Source organism: Rana temporaria, chromosome 2, assembly GCF_905171775.1.
Source record: "Rana temporaria chromosome 2, aRanTem1.1, whole genome shotgun sequence".
Classification (NCBI taxonomy): Eukaryota; Metazoa; Chordata; class Amphibia; order Anura; family Ranidae; genus Rana; species Rana temporaria.
In genome coordinates, this window is record NC_053490.1 from 408,011,887 (window position 1) to 408,026,105 (window position 14,219).

At 40.3% G+C, this 14,219-nt stretch overlaps 1 protein-coding gene across 2 annotated transcripts in view; it reads right to left on the reverse strand.

Annotated features, from left to right (window-relative positions):
• The window catches only part of LOC120927460 (steryl-sulfatase-like), a 298,126-nt gene that overhangs the window by 151,712 nt on the left and 132,195 nt on the right, over window positions 1-14,219 (reverse strand). The gene's annotated exons all lie outside the window — the stretch shown is intronic.

A 14,219-nucleotide genomic window follows, 5' to 3' on the forward strand; every position in this document is an offset into this window, starting at 1 on the left:
GCTTGTACTCAAAGGTGACATCAAATTTGACTGGCTGAGACTCTGTTATCCAGTTCCTTACAAATACAATCCAGTGTGGCCAACATAAATTGTTCTGTAATAGCAGTACTGATAGCTAGTTAGTGAGCAATATGAGGAAGTAAATTTACACTATATATGTAAATAATAGTTCTATTCCAGGACTGAGTTTTTTTTTTACTTTCACTGAATTATCTCCAGGATCATTATTACAGCATTTCAAACAATAATTCATATTTCTTATTCACTGAGTCTTAGCAGAGTGAAAGAGAATGAATATAATCTATTAAATGTGTTTTTCGAGATGTTAAAAAGATCAATTTGGTATAATTAATCTCATCAATGAACTGTGTTGTTTTAAAAAGGTTGATGTAGAATTTGTATTTACATTACATATATATATATATATATATATATATATATATATATATATATATATATATATATATATATATATATATATATATATATATATATATATAATTAGGGCTGTGGAAATTAACTATTAATTCCTCGATTAATCTTTAATTTTTTTGATCGATCAAAATTCTTTTGATTGGTACTCACCTCTCCGCCAGCTTCTGGACCTTCAGGGAGTTCCGTCGGAGATGTCACGGACACCGGCGGGGCTTGCTGTGTCCATCTGAAGGGCTCCTTTGCTGTGCCTTCATATCTGCATGCCGGCGGGACCTTACTATCTGCCACACGCAAGAGCTGTTACACTTCCCTCTATCAACCTGGGATTCTACAGCCATCCACTGGGAGTTGTGATAGTTCCCTTCCCGGGACATCTACATGCCGACGGACTGATGTTAACCCCTCCTCATCTGGATTCAGCAGTGGTATCGTTCTACACATTTTTATACCAGTATCATACTTAGCTACATGTTTTTATAACTTTTGCTACCGTTTGGTATTACTAGCACCATTTATACTGTTTATGTAGCTACATCGATTTTATCCATTTTATTTTGTTACCTACTTGAAGGTTATAAAAGTTTTAATGCTATTCCTATCGAGTGCTGCCTTTGTGTGTTTTTTGTATCCTGCTATCAGTTTTTCCAGTGGTTGGTAGCTGCACTGGGAATCAGCCTGCAAGGAGATCAGCTAAAAGTAGTTGGACCTGTATGTGTGTTATAATTAATCGAAATTGGTCGATTAATCGATTAAAAAAAAAACGATTAATCGAACACAAACATTTTAATCAGTAACAGCCCTTTTTTTTTATATATATATATATATATATATATATATATATATATATATATATATATATATATATATATATATATATATATATATATATATATATATATATATATATACTGTGGCAGTGCTACCTCAAAGATTGCTGGTTTATTCCAGATTTTGGAGAGAAAGGCACGCTGATTGAACAGCTATTCAGTTGGGCTATTTAGTTGTGACCTGACTATGGCTCTGGGCTCCACCCAACAGACAGAAAGTCTGTACCTGGGAGTCATGTGGACTCCCATCCCTCTGAGAGGAGTCAGAGGCTGCATGGGTGCAGCCAGAGCATGCATTTCTGCGGGAGGCAGTTGTACTTGGTGATGGAGCTGATCAGAAGTGAGTTTAACTCCAGGAAACTGTTTGGTTCTGAGGAGCAGACCTAAGGCCTAGGCTAAAGGCCTGAAGCAGCCGTAAGGCAAGAATGTAAGCCGGGAGGCTAAAGTATTGCGTATGCCAGATACAGTAATGGTGGAACCCCCTGTGTGGGCTACGGATATCTTTGTGAACTATTCTGTTATTTTAAATAAAAGTGGGCTACCAGGCCCTTAAAAATTCAGTTCTGGACAGGCGTACTCACTAAAAAAGTACCTACCGCTGGAGTCTAATCACCCCAATCTTACAATACATACACACATACATTGGGGTAGCCATATTTGCTCATTACATAATTAGGGCTCTGCTTCCTACTTACCTTTACTACTGTATCTCACTATTTTTACCTAAAGATGAACTTTAAGGCTGGATTCACACCTATGCATTGTTAGTACTTTTCATATTTTGAAGATTTTCACTACAGAACTTATTCCAAAGGAAACAATGTTAAATGGACTGTAGTGAATGGGGCAGATCCACATACCTCCGAGCTGGGCGCAGCGTATGTAAGATACGCTACGCCGCTGTAACTTACTTTGAGTTGGTTTGAATCCTCAACTAATCCGCGCCATAAGTTACGGCGGCGTAGCGTATCTCTTGCGGCGTAAGGGGCGCGGAATTCAAATTTGGCGGGTAGGGGGCGTGTTTCATTTAAATGAAGCGCATCCCTGCGCCGAGCGAACTGCGCATGCGCCGTCCGTAAAAACTCCCAGGGTGCATTGCTCCAAATGACGTTGCAAGGACGTCATTGGTTTCGACGTGAACGTAAATGGCGTCCAGCCCCATTTACAGACGACTTACGCAAACAACGTAAATTTTTCTTAATTATACGCGGGAACGACGGCCATACTTAACATTGAGTACGCCACCATATAGCAGCTTTAACTATACGTCGGAAAAAGCAGAACGGAAACGACATAAAAAAATGCGACGGCCGCTCGTACGTTAGTGGATCGTCGGAAATAGCTCATTTGCATACTTGACGCGGATTACGACGGGAACGTCACCTAGCGGACGCCGAAAAATTGCATCTTAGATCCAATGGCGTACTAAGGCGTACGCCTGTCGGATTTAACCCAGATGCCGTCGTATCTTGTTTTGTGGATACCAAAACAAAGATACAATGCGCAAAATTTGAAATTACGCGGCGTATTTTCTTTGAAGATCTGCCCCTAAATCTACAAAATGCAAAAAAGCATTTAGGGGTAAAAAAAAACAACAACTACTGCCAGCATACTCAAGAGCAGTGGCGTTTTAGCAGAAAAAAAAACGCTTGCTGCCTGTTAAAGTGTGCAAATGGGTGTAAAATAAAGATAAAACGATTGCAGATTACACAGAATCATGCTGCAAGACTAGTCACATCTCCCCGGTGCTTAAGAATCTACACTGGCTCCCGATAGCAAAACGGGTTGAGTTCAAGGCACTCTGTCTGGTGTTTCGGGCCTATTGGCAACTAGGTCCGATGTACTTATCGAATATGACACAACACTACTGTCCACCCAGAGAGCTTCGCTCGACTGACGCCCTGTTAGCAATTATTCAATCTAGTCGATCAGCTTCAAAAGGTGGCCGCCGGCTCCAAACACTGGGGAACTCTCTTTGGAACCAGCTCCCTCATCAGCTCCGAGCATCCTCCTCCTTGATGGCCTTCCGTAAGGGCTTGAAAACACTTCTTTTTTCACAAGCCTACAGATAGAGACTTGGCCTTCCAAGCCCCTAGCAGGACGCTGCCTTAATCCCAGGCTGCGGTCCATGGTCAGGGAGTAGGGATAGGCTTTTTGTGCCCTGACACCCCCCCCTTCTTTTTATATTTCTGTTTATTTCTTGTCTGTTCCCCTCTTTTACTTAGGCCCCGTACTCACGACCAAACATGTCTGCTGAAACTGGTCCGCGGACCAGTTTCAGCAGACATGTTTGGCCGTGTGTAGGCCCGAGCGGACCATTTTCGGGCGGATCGGACAGGTTTCATCGGACATGTCTGCTCGTGAGTACTCGGCCTTAGATGTCCTAGTTTCTTCTTTTTGCTCTTGGGAACTGGATACCCCCAGCTTGTTGGTAAGCGCTTAGACGCGAGTTTCACAACTCGCATTCGGCGCTCTATAAGTATTTATTCCAATCCAATCCAATCCAAAATGGTGCGCTAGGTGAGCTAGGTGGGCTTAGCACTTGGACATTAATTAAATTAATTATTGCTCATGCACTTGAAGCGCTTACACACTTTTACAAGCATCATGCGTTGTTTCTGCCAGAACACTGCTGCCAGGAGGAAAGGCATCTGGGAGTGATAACAAATTGTCCAGTGTGTATGAGGCCTAAAGTTTATTTCCACTTTAGCAGCCAAATTCCTGGACTTGCTTTAAAACAGTCCGCTGGAAACCTGTCCGCCTGGACATGTACGGTCGTCTGTACAGACCTACCGTACATGTCCTGCCGCCCGCCATCCCTCGCATGCGTCGAATGACTTCGACGCATGCGTGGAAGCATTTTAAAGGCAGGCCGCCCACGTCGCCGCGTCATTGTCGCGGCGACACCGCGTCATCGACGCGGCGACACCGCGGACACGCCCCGCGTATTGTTTACGCGCGGACCTCTGTTCGATGGTGTGTACAGCCATCGAACAGAAGTCCCCGGGCAGTCCCCGGGCAGACATGTCCGATAAAAACGGTCCGCGGACCGGTTTCATCGGACATGTCTGCTCGTGAGTACTCGGCCTTAGATGTCCTAGTTTCTTCTTTTTGCTCTTGGGAACTGGATACCCCCAGCTTGTTGGTAAGCACTTAGACGCGAGTTTCACAACTCGCATTCGGCGCTCTATAAGTATTTATTCCAATCCAATCCAATCCAAAATGGTGCGCTAGGTGAGCTAGGTGGGCTTAGCACTTGGACATTAATTAAATTAATTATTGCTCATGCACTTGAAGCGCTTAAACATGTTACACACTTTTACAAGCATCATGCGTTGTTTCTGCCAGAACACTGCTGCCAGTAGGAAAGGCATCTGGGAGTGATAACAAATTGTCCAGTGTGTATGAGGCCTATAGTTTATTTCCACTTTAGCAGCCAAATTAGGATAAGACCTGTAATATATTGCATGTCCCCTTTCACATAGAAAAACAAAGAAAAACTGTTGCCTACTTTTTTTTTATACTTTAAGTTCCTAAATTTCCCTTTCTATATATTGTTGTGGTAATATAAAGGAGGGGACAGGAGAGATATGTTTACCATAATTAACCCTACCTGTGCTGATTTTTGTTATCAGTTGTAAATTATGATGGGCAAACTGTCTGTCTTAACAAGGATCTAAAGCGGTTTTAAAGGCAGAAGGTTTTTTACACTACTGCATTCTATGCATTAAGGTAAACATACCTGATTCCGATCTCGATCCAGCTATGTGCAAGAAAGCCAATATAACACAAAAGAGGGCAGCGCCATCTAAGTGCGGCAATGTTAAAACATTTTTAATTTTTAAGACAGACAATTTGGAACTCACAAGATAGTAGAGATCATAGCACATGTAGAAAAGGTATAAGAGGTATAAGAGATTCATCCACTCCTGGGGGAAGGCTGTAGGCTCGCAGGTGAAGAGACAGCTGATGTTCCTGGCTGCGCTGGTGGCTCCCAACGTTTCCTGGTTCTCAGAATCAGCTCAAGGGTGGCTGGAGACGTCACTTCTGGATGGAGAGGGAGTAAGGAAGAGCATGCGTTCAGAGCATGCGTGCCCCTTTTAGCTTGTTATGAACCAGCAGCCATCCACAGTCAGCCTATCTGTGACCATTAACAACACCTTGTGCTGCATTTGAACTTTCGTACATGGACTCCCTGCTATAGAGAGCTGTATAATTGCCTATTCTCTCTATTGAGCTGACAGAGAGCATATGTACTGTATTTGCTGGTGTATAAGACTACCTTTTACACTTAAAAAAACTGGCCAAAAGGCAGGGGCGTCTTATATGCCAGGACAGCTGCTCGGATGCCTGCAGGATGTGCGGTAATACTGTATGTAGCTTCGGATACATACAGTATATACCGATTAGCCAGTCCCGTTGAGCGATGTATTCAGATGATCACAGAGCCTGCTCGGATTGGAGTAACAACCTCTGCCAATCCGAGCAGGCTACATACAGTAGCCTGCTCGGATTGGCTTTGAGAGTTAGAGAGGCGTGGGCTAATGATGTTACAGCCTCTGCCAATCCAAGCAGGCTTTGTATTCATTAATAGAATACATCACTCGGCGTGATTGGCTCCAGCTCCAGCAAGAAGAAAGAAGAATATGGTCTTATACGGTGAGTACAGGCAAAAATCGTAATAACTGTAAAATTAGGGGGTCGTCTTATACGCCTGGTCGCCTTATACACCAACAAATACGGTATATAATATTCCTGTGCAAGAAAGCCAAGACTCTCTTGGCTCTCTCACTCTCCATTGGCTCAGATACAGCAGCAAGATCCATTGGCTCTCACTGCTGTCAATCAGAGCCAGTGATGAATAGACATGTGCACTCTGAAATATTTTGTTTTGGAATTTTGGTTTCGTCCAAAAAACACATTTATTTAGTTACTCCCGAAATTTGTTTTTATTTATTTGTTTCGTTAAAAAATGCATTAGTTCGAAAATCCGAATTAAAGGGGTTGTCAAGGTTTGTTTTTTATGTTCTAAATAGGTTCCTTTAAGCTAGCGCATTGTTGGTTCACCTATAGCTAGATTCAAGTAGGCAGGCTTATCCTTGCGGTGGCGTAGTGTATCGTGTTTACACTACGCCGCCGTAAGTTAGCGAGGCAAGTACATTATTCACAAGTACATTATGCCTGCTAAGTTACGGCGGCGTAGCGTAAATGCGGCGGGCGCAATCGCGCCTAATTCAAAATAGGCTGAGGGGCACGTGTTTTATGTTAGATTGGGTTGACCTGACGTGATTGACGTTTTTTTGAAACGGTGCATGCGCCGTCCGTGTACATATCCCAGTGTGCATTGCAGCTAAGTACGCCGCATGGTCCTATTGGTTTCGACGTGGACATAAATGACGTAAATCCCTATTCACTGACGACTTACGCAAACAACGTAAAATTTTCGAATTTCGACACGGGAACGACGGCCATACTTAACATTACTATTCCAGCTATTTGATGGAATAACTTTAGGCCTGATAATGCGTTACGTAAACGGCGTATCTGCACTGTGTCGGCCGGGCGTACGTTCGTGAATAGGCTATCTAGTGATTTACATATTCTACGCCGACCGCAATGGAAGCGCCACCTAGCGGTCAGCCTAAAAATTACACTTTAGGATACGACGGTGTAAGACACTTACGCTGCTCGTATCTGAGCCTAATTTAAGCGTATCTGGTTACCAGAATACGCTTAAATTAGCGTTGGCGCAGATTCAGACTTACGTTGGTGTATCTACTGATACGCCAGCCTAAGTCTTTCTGAATCTAGCTATTACCCTTTCCTTCGATTTCCCTTCTAAATGTTTTTTTTCTTTGTTTTCTTTGTCTGAATTTCTTACTTCCTGTTCCTCCTCAGTGAGCTGTTCTGAGGAGAAACAGGAAGTGAGAAATTCAGACAAAGAAAATAAAAACATTTAGAAGGGAAATCGAAGGAAAGGGTAACTGAACCAACAATGCACTAGCTTGAAGGAACCTATTTAGAAAATAAAAAATGAACCTTTACAATCCATTTAAGGTCAAATCTGTCAATTGAAGGCTTATGGTGTCTGTCAAATGTTCTAAGAAGATTTGACAAAGCAGCTAAACTGTATGATGCCACAATCGTACATTTCCGGTTGAATGCTCCGCCCACAAGTTATAGTAGAATTCTAATGATGTATGACTAGTAATAATTATATAAATTATTATTACTAGCCTTATATTATGTTTCATTGCATTATCACCCTATACTGTATACAGTAGTTATATATGGGATTGGTAAAGTTGAATTACTGTATATTTATATGCATGGTCAAAGCATGGGCACCTTTTAAGCACTTGTACAAATATATACTGTATATATATTATATACAACATAAATATAAAGAGAGCAGGCTTTTCTAAGAATTCTCGAACTCCTTAAATTCACAGCAACATGCCTGTGGTCCAGACTCACACAAAATAGTCGTATCATTAAGCAGGATGGATCTAACTAGCTATAATTTATCATCAGGAAGCATCTTTTAAAGAGGTACATTGGTGCAGCAATTTCACATATATTTGCAAAAATATGAAAAAAATAAGTATTTTTGTGCTAACTAGCTGATTGAGCACTAGGGAGAAATGTTGAAATGTCGAACATATAAAACATATTAAAATATACAGCTATGAGTATCTGTTGATTTTACACAGGTATATAGCACCAGCAATTTCTGTGGTGTTTTATATACATATTTTCCTTCAATCAGTTCCCTGTAAACTCCATGCTCCCTGTTTTCACACAGCTTACAATTTAAGGTCCCTACCTCACATGCATATTGTAGGAACACCCCCACACATACTATGGCCCATTTAGACAGGAACGGAACCAATTGCTCTGCCAGTATCCTTAGGATGGGGAGTAAACCTGAATACCCAGAGGAAAACCACAAAAATACAAGGAGAATATGCAAACTCCATGCAGACAGCATTCTGTACATGATTCAAACTGGGGACCCCAGCACAGCAAGGCAGAAGTGCTGACCATATAAGCCAATATAGACAGGGTAGTCTTAAGGCAATTTCACATTGCCACACTGTGGTTTGGCCATAGCACAGGTGCAGCGCAACGTACCTGTGGCTTTCACGTCAGTTATCTGTGATTTCTATAGACGTCTATTAGATTCTGCGTTTTTGGTGCTTTATTATGAAAGCGCACCCGAGATGCAGCATGCAAGACTTTGTAAGAAGAACCAAAAGCATGCGATCTGATAGAAGTCTATGGGAAACTGCGGGTAACCTGCACAAAAACTGTGAGTACATTGCGCTGCACCCAAGCTGTGGCTTAACCACAGTGCAGCAGTGAGAAACAGCCGTTAGATAAATTCAGTTTATAACTGCATGTCTAAGTAAAAGTCCAACTTTTAAAGTTGTTACAGCAGCAGTATTCTTCTTTTAGAATAAAACATTGAAACATAGGAATAAAAGCTGAAAAGTTGAAAGCAATCCTGCCAGTGTAATATGATTTTCCCTACCCTGTAACTGCCACTTTTGATGGAGAGCTTGGCCTATTACAGGAAGCAAAAAATAAATAAATAAATAAATATATATATATATATTATATATACATATATATATATATATATATATATATATATATATATATATATTTTAAATGAGCTTTAGTTCCACTTTACTACAGCAGTTATTTTTCCCTTGTAACATCATTTTTATAACTTGTTGATCCTTCCAAATAGATCCTTTACATTGCAGAACAAACTCTGCATGTTTCTTCTGCCACAAAAACTTCTATATTGGCTGCTAGGACTTTTCTTCGGATTGTACACTGAGCCATGCATGTACAACTCAGTATGTAATCTTAGCATACCAAGATTGTGCCAGGATAAGTCATATCACACATCTCTGTTCGTCACACATGGTTGATGACACCATTTTTGAATGTTTCAATGTTGTTTATACAGTATATATTGTGTGTATGTATATATGTGTATACAGTATCTACAGTATATAACTATAGCTTTTTTTTCATTCACTTTCATACTATGATCTCCAAGGGCATCCAAGGATAATTTACAGTTATACAGATTAACATTCATGTATAGAGACTACAGCTATTTGACCTGCATAGAGAAGAGAATATTTATTTAAAGAGTAAGTTAACTGTAAATGTATGTTTTAGTATGTTTGGTATCATGCCTTTTTTGTCTTTCTCTGCAAACTATGGGAGGATTTATGTAAAGAGTTTCTGTGCACATACGAAACTTGTATTTCTTTATCAGAATCGCAAGTGACACATCTATATTGAGCGGTTCGGGTAAGGTTCATTGTTTTCTGTAGCCATATATCCATACAAATGTTTCTATGCCCCATATATATATATATATATATATATATATATATATATATATATATATATATATATATATATATATATATATACTCTCTTAATGCATCTGCATAATTTCTCTCTATATATATGCCAATTTGTATGTTTTCTATGCATACTGTAATCTCAACATGAGCACTTATTTCATCTTTTGTTGTTTATAGCATAGTAGACACCATACCAAAATTTCCTGAGGAAGCTCTGCCGAGCGAAACATGCTGAGAGTGGTATTGTCTGTTCAATATGCTTCAATGGAACACTGGATTTTGAGATATGAATACAAAGTTGTCTCATGTTTTTTATCTTTTATAATAAAAATAAATTCATTTTATATGCTGTATCAATGATTCTACATCTCTACATGTAACACCTTTAAAGTCCCGAGGCCTGGGACCTCTAGTCCCTTCAACCCTTTACTTTATACAGTTTTTGTTAATTTTTTTTTTATTCTGTTGCAAAGTTTCTTACTTGGAGATCCTGCCAGTGATTGCACTTCCTGTTAAGCCACTGCATCAAAATAGGGATAAACATTGTCAGCCTTGCAGTGCACATTCCTTCAGTTGGCTATTGGTCTTCATGGCAAGTCTGCAGGAGGCATAAACAGACTTGATATGCAGCTCACTGCCTAAAAACCACTTAAGGACCGAGCCCTAGTTTTCAGACTTGGTGTTTACAAGTTAAATTAATTATTTTGCTAAAAAAATACTTAGAACCCCTAAACATTATCATTTTTTCAGACACCCTAGATAGAGAATAAAATGGTGTTTGTTACAATACTTTATGTCACACTGTATTTGCGCAGCGGTCTTACGAGCACAATTTTTGGGGAATAAAGACACTTTTTTGAATTAAAAAATAAGACAGCAGTAAAGCTAGCCCCTTTTTTTATATTGAAAAGAAAAGTGAATACCCTGCGCTGCCGGTTGTGTGTAAATGGTAGCTGCCAACACGGCTCATTCAAAAAAGCAAAAGACAAAAGGATATATGTGTGTAGCGCTAAAATGTGACTAAGTGAAAATCAAAATACCATACTATGTGAAATAAAAATTTAAAACACATATAACAATAATAAAATATTGTGCATAAATCATATACGAGTCCCTCTAGTGGGAGGAACAAGGAAGTGTGCCTGGATGGCACATGAAGCAAGTGATCTGATACACCTGCTAACTGATAACAAAACACAAGTCCACTAAAGTGCTAAATATATATAAAGGTTCAGCTGAACAAAAAACTGATAACAGATTCTGTATGAAAGACAGTTCATCAGCATCAAAAAGTCATTCAGGTGAGTGAGTGAATAGATGAAAATTCCGTGACTTCTTTAACGTGACTATCCCACCACCGGAAGAAGTGCAGGCTTACCAGAACTCGTTGACCAATGATGACATATGCCAACAGAGGTCAATTAAGGCTTTCTATGACAGATGTCAAAAACGATCCTTGGCAGGAATCGTACGCCAGACTAGTTGAAATATCTTTCAGTAGGATAGGTCCCCAGGAGTGAGCTGGAAGTTGCACTTATAATGGGATCCCCAAACTGATTGGCTCAGTATGTTTTAGAGATACATGTAGAAAAGAGAGAAGAGTGGCCACATAGCGTAACTCCGTATGGTAAATAAATACATTTTTATTCACAGCTAACAAACTTACATTTGGCTGGAAATTTAAAAGCTCTTGCATGCAAATAGGGCAACAGTGGAGTCCTCCCGACGCGTTTCGTGGTCAAAAGCACATCATCTGGGGTAGATGTGCTTTTGACCACGAAACGCGTCAGGAGGACTCCACTGTTGCCCTATTTGCATGCAAGAGCTTTTAAATTTCCAGCCAAATATAAGTTTGTTAGCTGTGAATAAAAATGTATTTATTTACCATACGGAGTTACGCTATGTGGCCACTCTTTTCTACATGTATCTCCAAAACATACTGAGCCAATCAGTTTGGGGATCCCATTATAAGTACAACTTCCAGCTCACTCCTAGGGACCTATCCTACTGAAAGATATTTCAACTAGTCTGGCGTACGATTCCTGCCAAGGATCGTTTTTGACATCTGTCATAGAAAGCGTTAATTGACCTCTGTTGGCATATGTCATCATTGGTCAACGAGTTCTGGTAAGCCTGCACTTCTTCCGGTGGTGGGATAGTCACGTTAAAGAAGTCACGGAATTTTCATCTATTCACTCACTCACCTGAATGACTTTTTGATGCTGATGAACTGTCTTTCATACAGAATCTGTTATCAGTTTTTTGTTCAGCTGAACCTTTATATATATATTTAGCACTTTAGTGGACTTGTGTTTTGTTATCAGTTAGCAGGTGTATCAGATCACTTGCTTCACGTGCCATCCAGGCACACTTCCTTGTTCCTCCCACTAGAGGGACTCATATGATTTATGCACAATATTTTATTATTGTTATATGTGTTTTAAATTTTTATTTCACATAGTATGGTATTTTGATTTTCACTTAGTCAAATTTTAGCGCTACACACATATATCCTTTTTTTATATTGTGAAAGATAATATTATGCAGAGTAAATTGATACCCAGCTTGTCACGCTTCAAAATTGTGCCCGCTTGTGGAATGGAGACAAACTTTGACACTTTAAAATCTCCATAGGCGACATTTAAAAATTTCTACGGGTTACCAGTTTTGAGTTACAAAAGAGGTCCTGTGCAAGAATTATTGCTATTTCGCTCCAACGATCATGGCAATACCTCACATGTGTGGTTTGAACACCGTTTTCATATGCGGGCGCAACTTACGCTTCTGCGGGCAAGCTCAGCGGGACAGATCGCTTTAAAAAAAATCTATTTATTTTACTTTTTATTTTGACACTGTCCTTTTAAAAAATAAAATTGAGTCACTTATTCATATTACAAGGAATGTAAACATCCCTTGTAATAGAAAAAAAGCATGACAGGACCTCTTAAATGTGAGATCTGGGGTCAAAAAGACCTCAGATCTAACATTTACACTAAAATGCAATAATTTTTTTTTTTTTTTTGCAAATAAATAAAATTCACATTGGTGGAAGTGACGTTTGAGGTCACTTCCACCATCCAATGGTATGGAGCCAAGCAGGGGCCATCTTTCCCTCACCCGGTATCCAGCTTGTGAGGAGAAAGGACCCGATCGTCTCCACCGCTACTGACGGCTCCTCTCCCGTACCCGATAAAAGTGATCTTGTGGCGTATCAGCCGCTCAGACCACTTTTCTCTCAAAGCGGATCGCCTGCTGTTGAAGAGGATACCGGGGTTATGGCAGCTATCTTCTGCCATAACAACTGTATTCCACTTCAAACAGCCAACATACAATGACGGTGGGTGGCCTGTAAGTGAACGTGACAGGCTGACATTGCTGCTTCTAACTGCACTGTCAACTTGCAACAAGAAATGCTATTACTGTCAGGATTTCCAAGAAAAAAACATTACAACAGGTTCATAGAATCTCCCCAATAACACGATTTACAAACCTACTGTAAAATTGATTATGGACTTACATACACTTTAAAGCTGAAATCCAAATATGAAACAAGACTTATATTTGCAGCGACCATCCTCCCATACTACAACGGTTAAATGCTCATTTAATCTGGGGGTACAGGGCTAAGCTGTGATTCTTACCCTATTACTGACTCTGACAGTCTCAAGCGTTATCCTATTGGGGAGATCCTTGGCATCATGACACACAGTGAGGCAGACCCCCTGGCATCATTACACACAGGCTAATACCATATATTGTATGTGAGAATGTGAACATGCCACCATGGCCCAATTTATTAGAGAGGACAATATGGGGGGGGGGGGGAGAAATGGATCACGGAAAACTGATGGAGCCAAAATACAATAGGTAATACACCATAGCTCTGTACCCCTAGACTAAACAAGCATTTAATCCTTGTAGTGCAAAGGGCCCAACTTCAAGGGAAGATTGTGTCCCATTCCCAGAGTTCAGTTTAAAGGATATCTAATAAACATACAAAACCTCCTCTTGATCCAGCAATGTGCACAATAGCCTCGGAGCCAGGAGAGGCAGCTGAGGACCTGAGAAGCAGGGGCTGCTATATACAAAACCATTACACAGAGCGGGTAGATATAACATGCTTGTTATGTTTTTTTTTTTTTTAAGCAGAACCTTTAATACCACTTTGAAATTGAGTCCAATTTGTCCTTGTCACTCCTGGCCAACTGTGTACCTGGTTCTGGTCAGAGCTATTGAGACCTGAGAAGAAGACCCCAGCCAGAGAGGAAGGGATGTGGTGTAAGGGGACAACCTCTTCTTCACCTCTAGCACTTTTCTTTTCAACTCTCCACCAGTGGCATTGGGAGGAGAACATCGGGAAGATATCACTTGTCATGCACAAAGAAGTACCCTAACATTCAGCTAAGAACCTTTTATTCCATTCAAAGTGTGTCAAGTAAAAATGCTTGTTTTTTTGTTTTGCATATAATAGAGAATGGTTAGAATTACTGTCAAGCTTTGATTTAATGTATTTTGTCTGATTGGGGATAGTTCCATTCACTTTTGTCCCAGAGACAGAAAAGTT